This window comes from Coptis chinensis, chromosome 9 (assembly GCF_015680905.1).
Source record: "Coptis chinensis isolate HL-2020 chromosome 9, ASM1568090v1, whole genome shotgun sequence".
NCBI lineage: Eukaryota > Viridiplantae > Streptophyta > Magnoliopsida > Ranunculales > Ranunculaceae > Coptis > Coptis chinensis.
Genome location: NC_141464.1, coordinates 49,980,614 through 49,986,250, shown reverse-complemented (window position 1 = coordinate 49,986,250; position 5,637 = coordinate 49,980,614). Strand labels below are relative to the sequence as shown.

Sequence of the window (5,637 nt, the reverse complement as noted above, 5' to 3'; positions counted from 1 at the left end):
CCAACTTCTTGCCAAAGACAGAAAAAAAAATAGTCATAATAAGCTGCATGCCTTGTTATTCTGGCACGCGGACGAAGCTGCCCAAGCTGATCTTTGTAACCATATTTGAGAATATAGACACGTGTTCTTATTTAAAAATCGTTGATTAAGCTTGAGGTTGAACCGATATTGCTGATGCGAAAAACAAAAAACTCTAGCTCTATATCACGATAGGGCCAAATCAAGCTACACTACGTACAGTCTCGCCGAACACGTACACCCAGCATGTGACTTTTACAGTTTTACCAAAAATCTAGGCTTTAGCTATGTCACTATGTGAACACTGGCGAACTGCAAGACTTAAGACAAATATGTTCTCCATAACTGGGGAATTTACCGAATGCAAATGTGACTAAGGTCAATACAGATGGAGCTGCAAAGAACAACCCTGGAGAAGTTTCATATGTGATGGCAAAAACGTAAACCCCCCATGGGTCTTTAAATCTAGTATAGGTTTGCTTGAGTTTGAACTGGTGAAGTAGGAGGCTAGTACAGTAGTACTCCTTACTTTCCAACAATGTACACTACTTTTCTTTTCTCCTTTTGACATTAATAAACACTTCAAACCCCCTCTTGCAAGAATATTGACATGACATGGAAGCAACCGACAATTTTCACAAAAATAATACATAGGGTCCCATTTGCAATTTGAGAATCTAGCACTCTCTAGAGGGGTGTTTTTCACCTCATTAAATTGATTGATAACTTCCTTCGCTATCTGGGAGTTGTTAACATACATTCTCAATCCTGACAAAATATTCCAAAATCCTTTATGAAACTGACCTGAAAGCTACAACTACTGACACGAGTTTTAGCCAAGATTTTTGTGATGTCTCTGTCACGTCCGATAAGTATCCGAGCTATACGCCTACCATCAGAGTGGCTGATAGGATGATAGGACAAATACAAACCGACGGACCATGCACCAGACTTGTGTTCACTCAGCACAATCTACTCCAACTTAGTTAATCATGCAAACCTTTTTTCCACTGTTACTGGAAAGAGTTCTGGTGAACATAAGGGCAATGTATCACAGCCATAAAAACTACATTACCCTTGATAAGCTGAAAGAATCAAGTGAACTTGGTAATTGTTAAATACCATCATGCAAAGCAGAATACAGAATATCTTAAGAACCACTATATTTCCATTAGTTTATGATGATACATCAACATATGACTTACTAACATTTATCACACTCTGATCATTAGAATTCCAACTAGTGCAAATACTAAGTGATAAACTATTCGTATCATTCTTAACGTCAAAAACAAGAACAAACTTTTCATCATTATCAACTTCACGACCACACATCACCCACTTGATCAAGTTACCCACCACCACCAGATCAATATTTCTTACCGAGCACAATCAGCTGCAGCTTGTCATAACCAGCTAGCACACCAGCACCTGCAACAGCACGAAAGATGTTTGCAACAGCACCCTTGAAGAGAGACTTGGCCCCTTCATTCTTGATAATCTGTGAGAATGCATCCAGAGAGCTCTTATACTTAACAGCTTCTCCTGAGGTCATCATCATCCTCCTTCGCACAATATCAATTGGGTAGGCTGCAAGCCCTGCTCCTACTGTGATTCCCCATCCTAACAGAAAACTTGCTAGAAAACTATCCTGCAATTAGCCAATTACCAAAGTCAAAAAACATACAATGAGTACACCATTGCCATCAACTCCAACTAATGGAAAGAAGAAATTTCATGGCACTACTCTATTCTTTTAAACCAAAATTGACCAACCTGCATATTTCCAACCAAGACAACTGGTTTTAACGAATCATACATTCCAAAGTACAGACCACGGCTATGAAGCACGGATACTTCTATATGGGTGAAGTATCCGTGTCCGATACGTATCCGACACGGATATGCCCGGATACGCCTCGGATACGTGTCGGATACGCAATTTGGAGTATCTGATTTTTTAATTAATTTTTTATTTTCCGATACGTGGGGGATACGCGGGGGATACGTGGCGGATACGCGGGAATAGTAATCTCACAAATATTTTTTGGAACTTCAACAAAAAAAAAAAAAGTGAAATAAAATCCAAGATAAGAAGAGATGCAAGAGAATAAAGATGAAGTGAATTAAGATGTAGAAAATGACTTAGTTGAAGTTGGACAACTAGATTGCCAAATCCATTGTATTGTTTTGAACTTTTTTGTTGGCATTTGCTTGCAGTGTTATACACTTATACAAAGTTGCTGCTTAATTTGTTTGAATTGGTCATTTTATGAAGTAGAATTGCCATTTTAATTTGAATTTGAATTTATATATATATATATATATATATATATATATATATATATATATTATTCAAACGCATCCATGACGTATCCGTATCCTATATTTTTGAAAAATGTCGTGTCCGCGTATCCGTGTCGTGTCGTATCCGTGCCGCGTATCCGTATCCGTGCTTCCTAGGACCACGGTACACAATAATCCCAACACAGGAGATGTTAAACCCACGGTAAAGTCCTGCGATGCCATCAGATTTGAGGGTCTTCCTGTAAACATCAATCAGACCGTTGAACTGCCTTTCACACCACCCTTTTTAGCAGCCTTCGCATCATTGGCTAGACGTGTTCGCGCATAATCCAATGAATACACAAATAGAGAAGATGCAGCACCAGCTGCACCTCCTGAGGCCAAGTTACCGGCAAACCATTTCCAGTAGCCATCTCTGTCTTTCTTGAAGCTGAATAGTCTTTTAAAGTAATCTTTGAAAGAAAAATTAAAGGCCTGGTAATATACATTCAGGGATAAATATCTAAAGGAAAGCCTAGGAAATGCTTAAATAATTAGAACCACAACTCTGAAGCCAAGACCTTCATTTACAGGACTGGGAATTTGGACTGGCTTAGAAAGCAATGAAGAAGAACCAACCTGAGTGGGAATGTATCTAATAACATTGGCAGTATTTCCTCTCCAAAGAGAAATGAAGCCCTCTTCCTTAATTGTTCTGCCAAAGCAGTCACCAATTCCCTTGTAGGGCTCAGACAAGCGACCAGCTTTGATCATCTCATCTTGATTTTGGATCAAGAGCTTCACTCGCTCAATAGGAGCAGCTGTGGTTTTGGAAACCCCAGCAGACACTCCCCCCATAAGGAAGTCAATAGCAAGACCCCTTTCTCCGATGGTGCTTGTACAAATACAGGAGGGAGCGGAGTCACAAGAGAAAGACCACTGTTCTGAGACGTGGGCAGAAAAGGACTTTGCAATCCTCCATTCACATATGCACCAGAGAGATTGTAAGCACTTGTGGTCCTAGGCTGCAAGTTGGGAGAGAGCTGAGTAAAGAGCTGAGATTGCCCACATAGCTTTTGAAACGGATTATCAAATCCATCCGCCATTTTGTAACACAATGCAGAACTACAGCAGCAAATTTTGAAATTAGAAAGAGATCACAGAAATCCCATTATTCAGAAATAAAATATAGCCTTCTATTGTAAGTTGAACAAATGCAGACCCACAGAGACACACATATCCATAAAAACAGGTGTGCCATGTGAAATAATCTTTTATAACTTAGCACATGCAGCAAAAACAACCGAAAAATTAGATATTAATCGTGGACAGCGAATTCATGATATTTACACTTGAAGTCATCAAAGAAAATGTGACAATGTCAAAAAAAAATAGAAAAGAAAATTGTGCACACTGGGCAAAATCAACATCAAACAAACGAAAGAATGATATATCTTCAGAACTAGACCACTGCTAGAATAGATATTCCTTCAAAAGATTTGAATATTCAGGCCTTCACACAATCGTTTCCCCTTCTCAATGACTTATTATTTACATTGTATTTTTGCAAGTAATTAAGAATTGAACATTCCAGCCAATATTTTTTCCGACATATAGAGAACCCTAAACAACAACTTCCTTTAAGCAATTATTGGCTAGAAGAATTGTACAGAAAGAAAAAGAAAAAGAAAAGGAGTAGATAATTGTGTAGTGTGAGTCTGTGACAACTTTCAACTTCTACCACTTAGAAGAATACAATACCGTTTGTATGTGCACAACCACAATCTCTACTGCTTCATACTAGTCCATCAAGAGTAACTTGTGAATGACTATGCCTAGAAATGTGTTGATTCTTAAAGTTAATCCCTAACCTTTTAACTCCCCTTTTCCCCTAATCCTCAGTGAAGGTGGCAATTGAACCCAAGACCTTGGGGCAGCCTCCCAAGGGTTGACCACCAGGCTTTTGGAAAAGTTATAAATCGAGGAAAATATCCGGATGCAAACAGATGTGGAAAAAGCTACATCCTTTCTCCAATCTAGAAGAGGGACTGATATCAAACATTTATCATTCTTTCCTCTCAAAATGATCCGAGAAGAGGCTGTACTGCTCAAACCCCACTTCTATTTTACTCCCCTGTCTGAACAATACCTGGTCTAAATTATTCCATGCCTGGTTATTTCTAGTTGCAATCTTTACAACTAGAAAATGTTCTTAAGAGGTCCGAAAATTGTTAACTCTGCGTTTGTCCTCACCAATACATGCATATTGAAAACAAAAGCTAGATAACTAACAGGATAATTTTCACGCTGAAAAGCGCGTACCAGAAGTAGTACTCCTAAGGGACCTCAAATGCATCTTATATTTTTATTCTTTCATGACTTCTCCGAAGGGTTTGACCACAATTCATCTGAATTCTTGCACTAAAAAGTAAAAGACCTTTAACTACTACCACTCCATGACTGACAGAATCTTAAATCTTTCACAAAACTACAACTTATTTTCTCCTCATAACTTCACTACATCCTTTTCTACACCAAAAAACATTGCCCCTTTCTTTCTTTGATCCATGTGTTCAAGTATCAACAATACAAATGCATGATTACAAAACAATACAATGGAGCATAAATATAAATAATAATAATATTTAAAAATAATATCAGTTTTTCGAGCTAGAAAGAGAAACCAAACCTGAGAAACTTGTGGATAGTCAGCAAAATGAGAGAGAGAGGACGAGATTTTACATAATGAACCAACCAATGCCCAAAATATCGATATCGGTTAATATATCGGTGTACCCAAAAACCGAGATATATCGGATTTTTGGTGACCAGTCTAAATTATTTAAAATATTGAAAATATCGGATTTATATTAAAAATATCGAATTTATATTAAAAAATAGTTAAAAAATCAACTGATATATATCAATTATATCGAAAATATCGATTATATCAACAATATAAAGTTTTATATCGGAAATTCCGATATATCTCGGAAAAAAAAGATTCAATATTCAGTGAATATATATCAAAAATATCAATATCAGTGTACCAATTTATCAAAATATATCAACAATATATCAGATATCTCGGCGATATTTTAGGCCATGAAAGCAACTAGTTTAGCTTAAAGTTCATAGTCTACACAGTACACTTGGCCCAAGTCATTTAGTACTGGGAATTGCTTGCAGGACAAAAATTCCATCAGCTGAATTCCTTGACGCTGATTAAGTTGTCCAAGTTGACAGGCTTTCTTTTAATTTAATAGGTAATTGAATGATTTACTCACTTTGTCATTAGCAAACTTGGTTAAGATTGAGGTTGATCCCATGCTG

The 5,637-nt window shown here is 37.3% G+C and overlaps 1 pseudogene across 1 annotated transcript; it reads right to left on the bottom strand.

Annotated features, from left to right (window-relative positions):
• Positions 1 to 1,157: 1,157 nt before the first annotated feature.
• LOC147476487 (ADP/ATP translocase 1, mitochondrial-like) lies at positions 1,158 to 5,472 on the bottom strand (annotated as a pseudogene). The gene is made up of 6 exons (XR_015207292.1): positions 5,416 to 5,472; positions 4,994 to 5,054; positions 2,944 to 3,429; positions 2,490 to 2,799; positions 1,795 to 1,858; positions 1,158 to 1,669 (listed from the first exon to the last, which is right to left on the bottom strand). The product of XR_015207292.1 is annotated as an ADP/ATP translocase 1, mitochondrial-like (transcript).
• Positions 5,473 to 5,637: the final 165 nt, after the last annotated feature.